Consider the following 18,923-nt stretch of genomic DNA (forward strand, 5'->3'; position numbering starts at 1 on the left):
TAGGGAGCCCTTCTTGAGATTCATTATCATTATGTGTGTGCTCCATCTTCTAGATGCTTATCTACACCTTAAGCCAGAATTCTGTGTCACACGTTGATTGCCAGAGGAGGGAAAATTAGTGGTCATCTAGATAGATTGTGGCCCTGTAAAGGCAACGCAGGAGAGAAGAGGGCCATTCTGCTCTGACTTGGAGGACCATTTTGCAGACGCTTGTCTGCACTTCATGGGCAAAGTCTGTGCATCATGAGTTTAGTGGTGGCAGAGAGGTCACCTAGGCAAATACAGGGGCCAGTGAAGCACAGCAGCCCAGGAATAGAAAGTACCATTTTGCTCAGACTTGGGCCTCTGAGCTGAGACTGTGCCCAGAGTGGGACATGGCCCTCTGACTCCAGACAGGACGAAGGAGGGGACTGCCCATGCACCGCCTTTCCCCGTGTTCCGACCATAGCGTGGGGCCCTTACCGGCTGCAGTTCTCTCCACGGAAGCCAGTTCCTGAGCAGTCGTACATGGCGTGGTTGTCCACCACCGAGCTCACGCCACTGTTGAGACAAATGCTGCACTCGCCCTCCTCCACCTCGAAGGGCCTCCCCGCCGCTGGGCTCATGGCCGTCCAGCCGCACGTCCGTGCCGTCCTCGGGCAGCGAGCGAGTCGCGTCCACCCGCAGATTGCGGATCCAGCCACGGAAGGGCACGTGCTGGCGCACCGAGGCACGCGTGAGCTTGAGCGCAGTGGCCTGCAGCTCCGGCGGCAGCGCTCCCACGAAAAGCCCCCTGAAGACTGTCATGTCGCGGCGCTTGGACTGCACCTGAGCCCAGGGTGCCTCCACGTGGTCAATGAGCAGTGTTGTGTTGCAGAACTGGTGCCGCAGGCGCACGCGGTGCCACGCCTGTCGTTGAGAGGGGTCTAGGCCAGCAGCGTGGCGGGCTCAGCACAGAAGATGGAGAAGCTGAGCTGCAGGCAGCTGCGGCGCATGAGCACGAGCTCCAGGAAGTCGCAGAAGCCCTCGTCGTGAAGTAGAGCACCAGGCCATGAGTGGCATGTGTCTTCAGCTCGAAGCTGAGCTCTCTCTTGCAGCATGCTTTCCAATTGGGGAAGCACGTCCATTGGTCCTCGGGGCCCGGAAACTCCAGCCCGCTGCCCAGCTTGGCCCAGCAGCCCAGCAAGAGCAGCACCAGGCACAGCAGCGCGCAACCCTCGCGCTGCAGCAGTGCTGTGCCCATGCCGGAGCCCGGAACTGGAAGGGAGGCACAGGGGCGGCAGCGTAGCAAGGGGCAGCAACGCGAGGGCCCAGACACCATGGTGGTGACACTGGGACGAGCGGGCACTCTCCTGTATCCTCTTCCTTTTTGTCTTCCTCCTGCAACCCCTTCCTCACCCCCATGGTCCCAGTGCGCCTGGAGCACGTGGACCTCGGTGGTACCGAGGGCAGCCACGGAGCTTCCAGACCACAGACAGTACGCACTGGGCAGACCACGTTTGAGTGTCAACTAGAAGTCACAGGGAAGTCACTGATCCATTGGTGGCCAGTGACGTCTTTGAAGAGTGTCTAGGCTATGGATTTCTCAAAAGCTAACATCTGCGGATACCACTAGAATGGCACGAGGTCGAAGTCGAAGGGAAGCAGGCAATTGGAGGAATGCTTTCCTCAGAAAATTACAAGCTAGTGATCCACCACTATCTTGGGATTCTTGGAATGCTTCAAGTAGCTCCCTTCGGAGGTAGTGTCCAAAACCAGGACAGAGTGCTGCTTTTTTAACCCCAGTGTAGCTTCAGAGACCTGTTTCTTTTCCCATTATCATGGGCCTCCAATGCAGAAGATGCTGCAGGGAGAGCCACAACCCTTGTGCTTGACCTCACTGGCTGGAGTTCACTTCTCTTTTTAACCCCTGCAACAAGAGGTCTCAAACCTGGAAGTTGTCAAAGAGCCAGAAGCTGTTAGATGTCCAAATCACAGCAGCTACTCTTCTTTTCTCTGCCTCTTCAAGGTCAAGCTAAGAGGCCAGCATATCAATTGCTTGTGAGTTGATGATGCATTTTGATTTTAATTTGTCTTTTTATAAGGATCCGGAAATCTGTAGAAAATTAAAATTTAAAAAGTCTATAGTCAGTTACAATATCATAGCAGTCACTATTTCAGCTCAGAAAACAACAGTGTAGCTGGTGCTAATCTCACAGTAAGCAGAAGAATTAACCTTATTAGCTGGAGCTTTTTTGCCCTAATCTATAAGTAAGACAAAGTCACACTCTTGCAACAAGTTGTTAAACCTTTCTATACTGTAACTGTTAATTGCTGATTCGGGTTTCTGTAGGTACAGATTTGATATTGCTTATCTTTTTCCAGGGAAATTTAATTTTTAAACTCTATGAAGAAAGAACAAAAGCCTTTTTCAAAACAAGATTTTTAACTATATTTTCTGCCAGTTTCATGGACAGAAGACAATCTATTCAAATATTAGCGATAGCAGATTTTATAATGGGCAAAGTAGATTAAACTGTCTGCAAGAAGCTGCCACCTTAAAATTTTATAGTATTCCTGTCATTTCATTTTTTGTAATTTGATGATTTCTTCAGAATCTCTTAAAAATTTAAGCAAGCAGATATCTCCTTTTTATTAAAAAATAAATTATTATAGGACATAGTATCTAATTAGAGCCATAAACATGCGTGCATTTCTAGTAACAGTTTGCTTCATTTGCCATATTAGTTCCTCCAAAATAGGTAGTGTTAAACAGTTTGCAGAACTAGTGATCCAAGCCTTCTCAAGCTGCTCTCTGACTGTCCATGGAATTTGTGTGATCAGAACAGCAGTTGTCATCATGTATGTCACCTCAGATTCAATGCATTCCAGCGTGCTACAGTTTAAAATCAGGCCAATGAATCACTCACTGTTCCATTAAATCACCTCTCTTTATTCAACTTTAATCTGACATGTTCTTGAAATGCTACAGAGATTAAAAAATACTGATTATTTTCTAAGTAATTTTTAGCCAAAAACTACTCTCACATCTTGAAAACAATTACAAATGTATCACTTGGTTATGTTACGATGTTATGTCCCTCACCACTTCTCGATGTCTTCTCCACAGTACAACACACACACACACACACACACACACACACACACACACACACACAGTCCACTAGCAAAGAAAAGAAAAATAGTTCCTTATTTATTATGGTTGATACATTCCATACAATCAGTAATTTCGTCGTATCTTGTCTACTCCTATGCCAAATCCAAAAAAGGTACGCTTCAAAATCATCAGTAATAGTGTACTATTCACTATAGTTTCATTTTTTTAAAAGTAGAGTCAGGAATCTGCTAAAAGTTCAGTAATTTGCCAAATAAATCTGTTTTTAGAATCGAGTGCTTTGAATTGATTCTCAAGCTCCTGTACTAGAAAATCCTTTTTGCATGTATATGTGTGAGACTGTGAAGGCTGATTATTTTATTAATTAGTATTACATAGCATAACTTTTTCACCCCTGTGTTCTGTGCTGCACTGATTCACGCCTTGACAATTTTTTTAATTGAGAATGAAAAAGGGGAAACCGTAGAAGACTATATTCCTACCATAAGGGAGGTCAACTGGCTCTCATAGTCCTTAGATGAAGCTCATTGTGTGTGGAAAAATCTGTATTTATATGAAGCAAGAGGATTCTCTATAGGTGTCAGAAAGACCTGGTAAGTTCACAATGAAATAGAAGGATCAGAAAAAAAGTCTTACTGCAGCCAAAACAAGAAGAGCTCTAATTCAAAAGCTAACTGCCTCATTAATCTTTTCTTTCATTTCTAGAATCAAATTCATTCCCAAGTCACTGGAAGAATCAATACAATCCGCTCATCGTCTGCAGTTGCATTTATTTTAGTGTTTATGTACACACATACACCTTTGCACCCTTCAACGTATATCTTCACAGTGCACCACAAATACAGGGTGAGAATTTTTAGAAGTTCCTATCCTTTTCGCCATAAGTTTTTGTAAAGTATCTCAATACCAGTGCACGCCCAAAATTCTCCCTGATTTTCCCGTCCATCTGCATCTCTAATACCAGAGCAGTTTCGTAGAGCTGCGAGTCTATAGCACAAATTATGCATAGGCGTCCTGTGGATGGATGAGGAAACAGGCAGATATATATTATTCATTTGTTTTGATTTTTAACCGACTTGTTCTTTTGATAATAAATCACTGCATTTAGCGTTTAAGTTTCTACCCCAGGTCCACTACCTCACCTTCTAGCCATGCAAAACAATCAAGATCTACGCTCCTCCACCCTCCTCCCCCAATGCTCGCCTTGCATTGGTGGCAGATGGTGGCTCAGTTACAACAGGGAAAGAGATATCCTTCTCCGGTAGCCTCGCCCCATCTCCTCCCCCAGCCAAACTAAGCTGCTTTACCTGCCGGGTTTCCCCCTTAGGTCCCGCTGGAGCCTGAAGCATCGGATTTCTGAGGGTCTACGGACAAGGCGACAGCTGCTGCCTTTTCAGAGGCGTCAGGCTTGAGCGTCCCTCTCCCTCTTTCTCGCTCTCTCTCTCCCAGTCTCCCTCAGAGCCGGTGGGGAGAGCGTGCAGCAAGAGAGCAGGAGTGGGAGGAGATGGAGAGAGGGAGGGGCTGAGAGACACCGAGCTGTGCCCCGGAGCCAGAGGGAGGAGCTGGCTCTGCGCAGCATCATGGAAAGCGCCCCAGGCCCGCGTGCTGTGAGCGAGCGTTTGTGGCGGTCCGGGGTGCCTCAGAGAAGCAGGGGTGCTGCGTATCCCGGGGTTCCACCTGCGCGCCCAGGGCGCAGAGGCAAGGCCTGTTTCCATTTACCTGGGCAGCGCCTCCTGGCCGGGGGCCTGTCCTTGGCGGGGACCTGCTGCAAGCGCCTCCGACTTGTCACCACCTTCCTCCGCCCTCCCCCTCCCGAGACACTGGAGAGGATACAGGGAATCAGAGACCGAGCAGCTTACCGAGCATGCCCAGACCCTGTGGGAGCGATCCCAACCCTCAGGGCTTTCTAGGTGGCTGGCGGGAGGTGCAGGGGTTCCCAGGAGGCTCGAGGGCTGAGGGAGGGAATTTAAATGCAGTGCCGGGGCCGTGGACTGAAGCAGAAGCCTGTGTTCCAAGATCCAGTGTGCCTGCGCCGCTCCTTAAGGATCCCCAGCCCCAGGGATCGCTCCAGATTTTCACGCTCTGCCCAAGTTGTGCCAATAGAACTAGGTTTACAGGCTCACTCGGAGACCCCCTCCGGCTTCCCATAGGTGCAGGTCGCTGCAGCCTCTTATCTTCCAGCTTTCTGTGCTCTGCTTTGGCAGTGGGCATCCCGAGAGGAATCAAGTTCTCTACCTGCTTAACTCTCCCCTCCTTCTCCTTTTGCAGCTGGTAAAACCTGGAAATAGTAAGACTGCGAGGTCCTCACTGTGTAACGGGGCATGCCTAGAACGCAGTGCTGGTCAGGAACACTCGGACGGAGCTTGCAGGTTTGGTGTTGAAGTCTGAGTCTATGGCTTTAAACGATGGCTTGTGTCCTGTGGACATATAAATTCCTATTCCTGTTATATTTCTTTCCAGGGTTACTTCTGGAGCAGAAACAACAGGTATTTTTATTTCGGCTTACAAACCCAATACCCTCAACCTCAAGTGCTGTAAGGTAAGCCTTTTTGCTGCCTCCAGGTCCTATAAAGCAAGAATGTAAGAATTAGACAAATGCAAGAGCAGGAAAATAATACACATTCCAAATGTAATATTAACTTCCGTCCAAAGAAACCAGAACCCATTTCTTGATAAGCCCGTATTCAAATACATTACTTCTGTAAGGGAGTCTAAATAGCTAGAAGGCAAGAAACACAAGTTTGAAAGTTTTTATTGTCTTTAGAAAGGCAGTTTGGACAAGTGCTTAAATGTGTGGAAAATAAAATTCTATCTCTGACATTTACAAATTGTAACCTTGGCAAGATAGTTAACCCTATGATACCTCAGTCACCTCCTCAGTAAAATGGATATGTTATTGCCTTCCAATTCATGTAAATGAATAAATGAACATAAATATTTAGAAATGTTCAGTAACTAATTTCTAAGTTTTGTTATTGATTCCAAGGCCACTTTATTCTACCTGACCCAGTGGAAAGTATTTCCTTGGAATCTAAGCCTCCGACTATTCAAAAATGGAAACTAGCAATTTCCAGCTTTTCCCACAGGACCACTTTAGAAATATAATCAAATAATGATTTTAACATGGTTTTTGTAAACACAAATGAAATTTTAAATGCAGCATAAGTAAATATCAAAAAAATATTTTAGCAAAAGTTATGAAGCCATTAAGTGATTATAGAACAAATAAAATAATCTAGTTCATTCACGGTCTTTTTAAGTTTTTTTTTTCTACCAATTATATATTGACTATAGAGTGAATAGCGAGGAAACTTCACGCAAATAGTCCTGTGTTCAGCTAAAGCTAATTGCAAAAAAAAAAAAAGTGGAATGGACAGCCTGTTTTCAAGAGTGAAATCTAACAAGTCTCCATGATGTTCTCATGATCACTTGTGTTCTCAATCAGTTATGATAGTGGTGGGAGCAACAGTTCCAGAGAGCATTACTGTAGGTCCAATCTGCAATTTTCACATGGTTCCTGTTAAAAAGTTACCTGTCTGTTAGTACAATGATCTAGTCAGCTCATTTACCTGTGTGAACTTTATCTTCAATCTTTGGCTACAGTGTTTCTACTGATTCAAAATCTTCCCTGCACTGTACTCTTTACTTTCCTGATTCCAAAAAGTGTTAGCACTTTTATGCTTCTCCTAAACATTTTAAAACAAACAGTCCTGTGTGCCCCTAGTGTAATAAATTCCCTTTGCAGCTTTATGTAGTCTAAAGACTATAGGGACAGACCCAAATTTCTGGGTTTTCTTTTTCATTAAATCTACAGACAGGAAACTACCAATATATATTTAGAGTGAAAACAATCATAGTGTAATTTAATCATAAAAGGTTTTAACTTACTGAAAATTGTGAGACCCTCTGTTATTCATCGGAAAATTCTCTGAGTATGTGTTTCCTCATCAGTAATGTGAAAATCAGGACTTGCACTTTATAAGACATCCTGAGGATAAAAAGGGGGTGAATGTTAATTGTGCGTACTCCATGCTAGCCATTAATTTCAGTGTTTTACTTGCATTAACTTACTTAACCTTACAGCAATCCTAAGAGGCAGACTCTGGGATTTAGATCACTACGCCAGTAAGAAAAGGGAAGCACACAGAGATTAAGCAAGAGAGGCAAAGTGACACACCAGTGTGAAGAAGGATGCAGTCTCAAGACTCTGACTTTGACCAACCTGATACATTGCTCTCTACAAGTAATAAGTACACGTATCACAGTGGTTGGCAAACTGCAGATGCCAAAATTTGTTAATTCTTTCTGCCTCTTTTTCCCAAGAACTTCACCAAGAGTGATTCAGAAAGCTGAAAAGCCAGTTTTGGGATATTGTAATGTCATTCTTTCTTTTCATTATTATTATTATTATTTTTTTTTTTGCATTTTTACTGGTACCAGGGATTGAACTCATGACCACAGACTTGCAAGGCAGGCACGTACGCCACTGAGCTAAATCCCCAGCCCCTAATGTCATTCTTTCTTGAGTGATCTCATAAATAAAAGTATTTCAAATCTTGTATTTATAATCAAACATTAGACCTTATGGGTAAACCGTTTTTAATGTGACTATAATTTCTTTTGTGGAAAAAAAGTAACACAATTCCTTTGGATATGACTTTGAAGCACTTTAATATTAATCAGGATGAACTAGTATTTTTGTAGAAGACTGGAAATGTTATTCATTCTTTCTAATTCACATTAGGAAATCTACCAATTTTAGGCTACAGCAATGTGTGATGGATCTTAACATCTGCCCCTTTCATTGCTCAGAACAATGAGATAATTGTGAAATGAAGGTAGCCGTTTACAATTATGTTTGATTGCAAAAATTTCTGGCAATCTAAATATGGAAACATCGATATGATCTCATGCCATAAGCTGATACACACTTTGCAAAAATGATAATGGAAATATATGATCATCAAAAACAAACATATTTCCATATCTTAAATATTAATGAGCATACTTACTTGGAAACTTATCTACTCTAAAAATAAATGAAGCTAAGTGATACAATTTTTATTGAGAATTGTGTACAAGGTAGAGATGCGATATTTATTGCTGCAATCACAGCCTGTGCTTTAGCATTAGGAAATCAGTGTAAATACATACATTCTCATTAATGTTAAGTCACAGTGAAAGCTTTGCAATATCCATGAATTCTAAGGTACATATCAGTTTGGAGGGAAGCCTTAGCTATACTAGTGCAAGTGATACAAAAATGTAAATTGGAGGAAGAATATCAATTTATATGCATAAGTACTTTAAAAATATAATCAAAATGAAGCCATTTTTAAAATAAAAATAAATCACAATATAGAGAGGACATTACAAGATATTTCAACTGAATTTCAGATTGAGTCATTTAATTACATTATAATTGCTGCATAACTGAAGTGCAATTGCTTCATTCATAATTTCCTTTATTTATTTATTTATTTACTTACTTACTTACTTACTTAGACAGGTCTCACTATAAAGTTGAGGCTGGCCTTGAACTCACTATGTACCCCAGGGTGGCCTTGAAATCATGGCAATTCTCCTGCCTCAGCCTCCTAAGTCCTGGGGTAATGGGAGTGTGTCACCACTCCCATCTCTTCCTATTTATAACTAATTTTATTATTTGTGGTTAAATGTCTAGCCCTAATACAGTATAAAAGGCAATAATATCTTACTCAAAATGGGTACATCTCAGTCTATTTTCAGTACATTTAAGTCTTGGATAGTGCAGGACAGTTCTCCCGTGGACTTCATCCACCGTGCTCAGTCTCCTGAGCCCACAGGCAATGGTTCACAAGGAATCTCAGGCTTCCATCAACCCTTGCCACCCATAAATAATAATCTGCTTCATGAGCTTGCAGTGTATGACTAAGGCCTCTGTCTCCAGACTCGCACTGGTAAGCAATGAAAAGTACTCTTACTGCACACACAACATATGAAGATAAGAAAGGAATATTAAAGTTTTGTAGTGATTGAACATCAGCAATACTTACAAAATACAATTATATAGCAACAGTATAGAAAACACTTAGATTTTATGATTTATATAAATAAAGTAATAAAACTTAGTAATATGGTCATCTATCTTACACACCTAAACATACTTGCAGTTGTATCCTTTATTTGCATAAAATATTGCAAAGCTGCCATTGTGCCTATTATATGGAAATAAATTACACATAATTTCCACCAAGATAAAATATTAAAATACTAAGTTCACAGTCTTATCTGTCATTTTTTACTCATGGCTACAGAATTTAATTGATTTATCAATTTCCATTCTCAACTAATTGTGTTAGTTTTTCAACTCATATGAATTGTAATTCAACATGTTCTCCTTTGTTTTCTTTTGCTCAGCTTTATGTTGTTTGATTCTCCATGTTATTCTATGCAGAAATAATTTGTCCATTTTAAATGCTATATTCCTACATATATATATGTAGCTTTTGATAAATATTCTGAATGTTTTCAATATTTAACTCTTCCAAATCATACTACAAAATTTTCATTTATGTCCTTTGGTTTATCCTCACTTTCACTAGATTCCTACTTAGGAACAGAATTTCAGGTTATCTTGGTAATTGTTGCCAAAGTTGATCTCTAAAGTTTCTAAAATGTATACTATGAAAATAAGTTGTGAACGTTTTTTGCTTTCTGGATAACAAATAATGCTCAATAATCTTTATTTTGTAAACTCTTGTTGATTTTGTTGATTAAAACCATGAGGTATCTCCTCATGGTTTTATTTTCCAGATGAATAATGGTTTGATTTTTCAGGTGACTTCTGTATTTGTTGGTTGTTAGGAAATCCTGTTTTAGACAGTAGTCTATTCAAATCTTCTGCCCATTTGTACCTTATTATGTATCTTCTTCAGTAGTTTTAGGAGATCTTTATGGTATCTTTGACTGTTAAAAATATTAAAGTATCTTCCTCTTCAGCTTACCAACAGAAATTTTAAATATTAATATAATCTAATATATTGATAGTTTCTTTCTGATTACTTTTTCATGTACCCTGTATAAAAACTTTGGTTATCTCGATAAATACCATCTTACATAGACAAATTAAAAATGTTTCATTGTATATAACTAAATAATCTTTCACAGTTAGATTAACATTTCCTTGAAGGTTTTTTCCCACAAGAATATCATTACCCAGAACCACTTAAAAAAGTCACTATAGTCACTATTATTCCTTTATTATCCTGTGTCATCTTTTTGTCAAAAAATCATATATTTATGTAAGTCAGGATATATCCATGAACTTTTTTGCTTCATTGAAGTTTTATTTTTGTTGTCTCAGCTACTAAAATTTTATTGTGAATTCTAAAATCACATAAATTTTAGTAACTGAGAATTATGTGTAAATTATAGTTGTTTGTATAGGCATTCCTCTTCATATTAGGAAAATACCTATCTAATCCCCACCTGCCAATATTGTTAAATTCTGTCAAATGTTCTACCAATATCTATTGAGATAGGCATATATATTTTTTCTTTTATTTATTGATTGATGAACTATGCTAGTTCATTTTTAAATACTAGCCCTTCTGACATTGCTGGTATACACTATAGTTGGGTATGATGAGCTATACTTTTAATAATTTTATTTAGTAATAGTCAAAAAAGGACTTCCTTATCTAAATTGATGAGAGAGAGAGTGGGCCATAATTTGAAAACAATCTTATACTAACCTGAAAATTAAGTTGGGAGCCTCCTTACTTTTTGTTCTTTTCTTCAAGAATTTTTGCAATATCAGTACTGTTTTTTAATTCAATGCTTCTTAGAATATTCACCCATAAAGTCATCCAAGCTGAGACCATATTTTCTAGTTCATCTAGTGCACCTGAAGGGACTGCTTTTCCACGTTGTTAACAGTTGTTCTTTCTTTTTACTTTCATAAGTTATGCTGTTATTGATTTTTTCCTAAGAATCAGTATTTATATTTCTTTGCCTTTTGAAAACATTTTGTTTTCTATATAATTGACCTTAGTTATTGTACTTACTTCTCTTTCATTTTCTTTGGTTTAGTGCACTCTTCTATCTTTTAGCTAAGCTCTTGAGGTGCTTATTTATAGCTTTGTCATTTTTTTCTTTTTAAAATATACTTTCATCAAAAATAATACTTTTCCTTTTATGACTTTAGTTGCATCTTGATTTTCATTGAAAACCTCTCATTGCTACCTGTAGAAAGTTTTTATTTTACTTTAAAAAATATATTACATCACTTACGTTTCCAATATTAAGGGATACTTTTCCTTCGTGTTCATTTATAAAGAGACTCATTCTATCTAGTTGCTTACCTCTGTATCTCAGAATTTCACATAGTCCTTGCAATGAAGTAGGTACACTGTTAGTATTTATTTAATATATGTATAAAAATAAAGACATTCAAGAAATTTCTTAAAATTAAAATGTAATAGTTAAATTATGGGAAAATATTAGAATCATAGTATGTCTAAAGAATCCTTAAAATGAAAGATTAATAGAATTTTGGGCAAAATGTGAGTAAGATGTGCATAGGAATGGTAATTTTCCGTTATTACATTGCCGAAAAAGGGATGAAGCAAAAGAAAGCATCCCATTTTTAAATAACATGGAATCAGCTGTGTGTAGTGGCCCACGCCTGTAATACCAGGACTTGGGAGGCTGAGGTGGGAGGATTGTTGTGAAATAACATGTAATCTCTATAACTTTGCTGTTTCTTTTGCTGAAATGTCTATCTCTTACATGAATATATATTTTATTTACTATATATAATGTTTTACACTTTATAGAAATTCATAAGAGAAAATGGAATGAATTACTCTATAAAACTGATGTGATCTGTGACTTTGTAATCCTTATAGGAACAATTAAAATAAATAAATAAATAAACCTTTGCTTTAGATCCCACCCTGAAATCTCGGTGACAGATACATTTGGAAGTAACAACTTTTATAGGATTTGTGTGCTTATAAAGATAAAATGATCTCAATGTAGAAAAATCAAATGATACTTTTTTAACAGGAAGTTAGAAGCACCCAGATAAGAGGGGACAACATCTCCAACACCAGTGGTACATTTTTTTTTCCTGGAAACTTTCAAGAAATTGTCACCAATATTTCCTTTGTTATATACCTTGTCTTCTTTAATTGTTATCAAAAGCCTACATTTGAGCTTATGTTTCAGCTTTCAAACTACTTTTTAGTCTGCAAATTTGTGCCATATTTACACAAAAAATTTTCAAAGGAGTCATACCATGTGTAGGATTTAAACAAGCTGTTTCAGTCTAGTAAAAACAATAGCAACATGCAAAAGTGAGAGAGCACATATGACAAAATCTGCTTCTAGGAATATATGTCAGAACAAGTACTTAGTCAACAATCAAATAGTTGGCTTAAGTTTCTTCTTTTTGGTCATAAGACTTAAAAAACATTTCTTTCAAAAATCTTTTCCATCCAAAATGTAATAACAATAATGCAGAATCTTTGAAAACACTGTTAGTTGTTAAGAAAAATAATTTCGCTACTTTTATGTTTTTGTTTTGCATCAAAACCTGGATACAGTTTGATTTTTTTCCACTGCATTCCCTCCCCCTCATTTATTTTATGGTATATCAAGTAATTTGGAAAGTGGCTAATCACAGCACTTCCTTCATAACCCTCCCATTTCAATCTCAGTCTAGGAAAACATAAATTTAGTGGACTGTACTACATAATAATTGATGTCATTAAATTCAGAAAGCAAGATTAGTCCTACCCCTAGAAAGTACCACACCAAGAAAATACAATAGGAGGGCAATAATCCATTTCTGTGTAGATACCAAGCATGCTTGTGAACAGCCATGGCAATCACATTCTGCACAGTGAGCAGGAGCCATGCTGGAGCTTGTAAAGGCTGTGAGACATATGCCTTTGGTGCAGAATTACAGAGATTGCTGAAGATTCAGTGAGATAAACAAGTAATTTAATGCACTATAAAAATAAAGTGAAAGCAAAAATAACCAACATGAATCAACAGAAAGACTTTCAATAAGGACAATATCAGTATTACATATTTTATATATTTAAAGTGTTAATACTTCACTTAATTTACTTGTTCTGATATGTAATATGGCTTGGCCCTGTACTGTATCCTGCCTTTATTTTTTAAATTTCTTAAGTCTTTACACCCAAAGAAATTGCCGCGTTCCCCTTACTTGATTCCTGGCCCTACATTGCAGAGTTTCATTTGTCACTACAGATAAAAGTACAAGTTTTGGCGGAAATTCAAACTCCAGAGTTTCTTCAGTTGCATTTAAGGAAAGATATAGAATTTACACGTTATATCTCAAGCTCTGAATGGAAATAATGATCTGAGATGTTCACCTCCTTTCTTAATATTGATAAGAGAGGATATAAAAATCTGAACTTTAGAAAAAGTACCAATTAATTCTGCAGCAGATGATCCAAGAATCATGCTTGGAGAGATGCTATGCTAGACTCTAATAACTGTTCTCAGTTATGTGTTTCTCTGCAGAAGAGAAGAGCTTAGCTAAATGTAACTTTCATACAAAATGGCTACACACTGTGTCAGGCCGTATTCAAAACAATGACAAAAAATACCATTGACCTCTTTAGCACTAAAGATTTTTAAAGCACTTCGTTTCTAGGGAAGTTTCACAGCTATACAAGTTTAAATTGTGCAGTTTGGAAATTTAAATTGGATTCTATTTGATATACCAAATATGACAATTATTGTCATATTATATTGACCATTGACAAATATTGTGAACTTTTGTAAATAATTGATTTGTTAATTAAATTAGCTTTGTAGTGATTTAGTATTCTGTTGTTTGTAAAGTCGATACACAGATTAAGACTATATTTCATATAACTAAACATTTTAAATGCTTCAAACCATTCAGAGTGTTGATACTTTATTGAAATCTCATGAAGAGGTAAGATACTGTTCTTGTCTCTACTTCTTTTCATAATGTATCAGTTTATTAGTGTTTAGGATAATCAGACTGAAGGAGCTATACACATAGAAATCACTTGCACTTCTCATTAAAATATATATTACCAGGCCTCCTTCAGTACATGATGCATTAAAATATTCCACGACAGAAACTTAGAATCTGTATTTCAAACCATCATTCCCATAAAATTCTGATATCTTAAACCTTGATCAGCTGCTGAAGTTTTTTGTCTGTTAATCTTTGGTATGTGAATTGTTTGCTTATTTTTAGTTTAATATAATTTGGAAGATGATCTTTCCTTCTAAGGCCTCTGCTTCCTTTCCAACTGCAGAAGAACATATGACTGCTCCTCTCAATTTCACTACCAGCAAAGCAATGGAATAAGCATGATAGGTCACAAGAGTCACAGCTAAGCACAGGTAGAAATTGCAATTTCACTCTTCTGCTTTCTCTGGGAATTTTGTGTCACCTGTTTCACCTTTACAGCTATAACCATGCTACTGTTAAATACACAGCAGCTGTCATGAAAATGAAACTTAGAGGAGCATAGAAAAGACACAGAATGTTATAGTAGGAGCATAATTCATGTCTTTATGAGACTCACAGCAGTCAAATTGTGGCCAGGCTTTAACTGTGTAAGACAACATTATGTACTTTTTTTTTTTTTTTTTTCTTTTTCGTTTTTATAGGTACCAGGGATCGAACTCACGACTGCCTGCTTGCAAGGCAGGCGCTTATGCCGCTGAGCTAAATCCCCAGCCCCAACATTATGTACTTTTGAACACTTGCAACTTGATCCATGACTGGCTGAGTGACCATCTCAAAGAAGCAGCATCTTCCTAATTAGGAATTGTAGTTGCTGGTCTGTGTGAGACATTAATTTATAAACCTTGGGAACTATTATGCATTCCAGGCTTGTCATTAATGTCCAAATGTTATAGATATCATATAGCACTTAATAGAGTATTTAAAGGGAATTCAGAAAATGTTCATGTTGAAGTTAAAAATAAGGCTGTTTAAAGAATAATTGGGACCTCTAACCCCAAGATAAGACTTATCTTTTAAAAGACATACTTAGCTTTCCCAAAAATAGAGTCTGACCTAACAAAACATTAGAAAGAATGACCTCTATGTTCTGTATTTCAACCATTATCAACTCACAGAAGCTCTTATTTGTTCTGAATGGTTTCTATGTTGCAACTTTCCATACTTGAGATTTTGTAAATTTTATTACATGTTTCTCTCTGTCTTATATCTCATGAGTCATAAGCGACATACAGAAAATTGATTAAAATCAGGTTTGGAGACATTATTTGATAGGTGACATTATAAATTTTATTCAAGAGATTTATATTATTCACCTTTTTGGGGTACTATTCATAATTAACAATTTTAACTATATCTACCAATTGATTTGGAGTTGTAGAATAGTGGAGATTCAATTCTTTCTGTCCATCTTACTTTATTAACAGAAAATACCAGTATGAAAGGAAAGTTTTGCTCACTGACTATTTGGTTACTACTTGAGTTATATCTCATGTAGAGATACTTGTATAAATGCCTGAATGTTTCCCTTTGTGTAAGGTAACTGGTTGGTTTCATCATTCGCTGTTGTTGATGTGCTATTTTTGCTTACTTTAATCGAGTTTAATATCTCTATGAAATGCTCATTTAAATATTTTAATGGATTTTGATCCATTATAATAATTTTGCTTATTGAAACTCAAATGTGTTGTCTTTGACTACTGAGAGTCTGCTTACATTAATTTTCAATTGTTCCCTGACAAATCTGTTATTATTTGTCAGTGTCCTTCTTCTGTGAGCTTTTCGTCTACTAGTCATCCAACAGTCACATGATGAGTAGGGTGATAGATTATCGTTGTAGGTGGTTCTTCATGATATTGTCATTATAGAGCATTCTGTAGTGGTAATTCTTCTATCATTTCTTCATCATTTATTAGTTGATGAAATACACTGCCCCATTAACTCTTTAGGGTTCTGATGCAATAATAAGTATTATTTTATTTAATTGCTTTTTCAGAATGTTGTTTGATTCTTAAGAAAAGGCACCACAGGTTAACTGTGAAAGTTTAAGTATTTGACCTTTATTCTTTTTCCTATCTGTGTCTGCACTCTTTGCAACAATACTTTTCAGTTTCTTTTACTAGATACAGGGTGTTTCCAAGAAACAAAACCCAGTGTCTTGACTCTGGGTTCAATTGTGGCACTTTGAATGTATGCTAGAGGCTGTGCAGCCATAAGAGGCTTGAAACACACTTGTAGGTTGGACTTTTTCTTTTCCGATGCTGTCATTACTGTGAAATGAGCCTGACTCAGCAATCTGTTACTGGCCTCAGGAGGAGGACAGAAGTGTGGTCTTCATTTTATTGCTACTTAATGTCAAGCATATGCAAACTCATGATAAATTGTCCTTAGCTGCCGGAAACTCACAGATCTCTGAGTAAAAATTCATTAATTTTTGCTTAAGCCTCTAAGTTTTTTAATAACTTATTTCATGAGATTATTTAGAATGGAGTCTCATCAATGAGGATTTTGTATTATTATAAACTGATGCATTTTAAGAAGTTTTCTATGTTTTTATACCTTGGTTTTATTATTAGAATATTCTCTATCTCATTTTATTCAATAAGAATCTCTTCAAATTGCTGCCTAATTCTCTTTGTTCTAACTTTAATAGTGTTGGATGACTTTATAGGTTTCTCATTTAACTAGATCTTTCAAGTTTGATTTTACATTCCATGCCCCACACCTGGAATTTTCCTCTCTCTGGGAAGCCTGGCTTCCTTTCAGAGGGTAATGCTACTTAAACACTACCGTCTTAGTTTTATAACTTTGTAAATTATTTACATAGTTCGAAATCAAATATACGACACACTGTATTTTCCTTGAAGTCTGGTTTGTTATCTTTGATCCTCTAATCACTTTCTTTCTCTAAGATAATTTTTATTGTTTCATTTCTATCTTTTTGTTTATTCTTCATTGGAACTATATGATTATATATCTTTATTATACATAATTTTAATATTTTGCTTCACTTAATAAAGTGACACAGTTTGTGCGTGATTTTTTCCATGTTAATTTGTTTTTTTACTTAACAATATACTGTGGAGACTACCACATAACAATATGTAAATATATTTCTTGTTTCTTCAATAACTTCAAACTACACTAATGTGCAGATGATTCATGATATATTCAACAAGTCCTCAGTTGATATGTGGGTCTTAATATTAAAATAGTGTTGTATGAAAATATCGTTTTTATCTTTGGCATTTTTAAAAACTAAAATAAAGTCATTTCGAAGATTCAAAGGTTAAAGCCACAAAAAATTTTACTAAATATTGATAAAATCCTTCTTTAAAGGTAGTGCTAACTTTCCATTCCTATATGGTTAACACATTATTCAATCACAGAAATACAGTAAGGAAATAAGAGGTACACATTTTTGAAAAAGGAAAAGTTTGTGAAAATAAATGGAAAGGGCTATTTAGATGGCATCTGTTTGGTATAATCAGGACTTAGATGTTAAAACTGAGGATAGTTCACAATTATAATAAACATGGTTTTCTATTTAATTCAGAGAACTGGCATTACTTTAAATGAACTTGATTGAAACACTATGTTGTTTCTCAGCATGGGTATTGCTATGTTTTCTAGAAAATTGATACTCATCTTAAGAATTTCATTGAACTATGGAAAAGGATTCCATTGAATTCCATTGAATTATGGAAAAGAATCTTTTCTCAAAAAGATTCAAGATACTTATTATTTCCATATGATGAAAACACCTGAAATCTTTTATGTTAGTTCTTTGAAATGGACATTGCAATATCATTTACTATAGTCATTCTGTGCAGTAGCACAGCAAATTCTAACTCCTATTAACTATGAATCTGTAGGACATAGATAATTTTGTATACCATTTTGGCTGTTTTGAACATTACATAATATATGTATTATAATATCACATGCAAGTCATAAATATGTATAGTTTTATATCAGTTAAAAAAGTTAATTGATAATCAAATAAACTAAATACAAATAAATAATGGATTAATGTACAATGAAAAAGTCATCAAACTTAAATGTAAAAGTTAAAATGTAAGTCCTAGAAAAAGCAATAGCAAGAAATCTATCAAAATTGGCCCTAGCCAAGATTTCCCAGAAAACCAAAATAAACCTCTTCTTTAAGTTTTGGGTGTTTGAAATATTTTTCCAAATCTGAAAGTAATGCAGAAAACTGATACCAGGAGTAAGCCTTTTCCTTCAGATGTCCCTGACTGTATTCTTCAGAAGTCTTTGGAACTAGTTTGCAGGAAGTGTTAGAAGTTTGAACATGCTGAAAAATGAAACCTTAAAATGCTGTGAGCAAACATTTATGGGAAATGCTGAGAGAAATATGAGAGCTCAGAAGACCAGAATGCTGATACAAATGAAGATAGTGAGGGCAGGTTCATGAGGTTTCAGAAAAATGGAGGACTTTACTCAAATCGAATGAGAGGCCACACAAGATTTATTTGGACAAAGAATTTTCCTATGTTTTTCCATGTCCTAAGACATTGTATGAGACTCAAAGATGAAGGACTAATTTATGTGGCAGAAGAAATTACAAAGCAGCCTAAGGTGATTTCTTACTGTTATGGGTTTTTTTGTAGTTCTGTATTATGTGTAACCTTACACTGCTTTGTTTTGTTTTGTGTTTTTCTCTTTTTCCTCTTAAATAAAAAAAAAAGTATGTTATCTGCTTTTAGCTACATCAACAGTGTGAAACAAAAACAAACAGGATAACACAAACTACAAAATTTTTTTTCAGGTTGGCAAAAA

The 18,923-nt window shown here is 36.8% G+C and overlaps 1 pseudogene; it reads right to left on the reverse strand.

Annotated features, from left to right (window-relative positions):
* Positions 1 to 458: 458 nt before the first annotated feature.
* LOC101787354 (neurexin-1-like) lies at positions 459 to 1,222 on the reverse strand (annotated as a pseudogene).
* Between the last annotated feature and the right edge of the window lie 17,701 nt (positions 1,223 to 18,923).

The sequence above is a fragment of the Cavia porcellus genome, unplaced genomic scaffold (genome assembly GCF_034190915.1).
Source record: "Cavia porcellus strain 051 isolate PalLab524CR breed Dunkin Hartley unplaced genomic scaffold, mCavPor4.1 scaffold_37, whole genome shotgun sequence".
In the NCBI taxonomy this organism is placed as follows: Eukaryota; Metazoa; Chordata; class Mammalia; order Rodentia; family Caviidae; genus Cavia; species Cavia porcellus.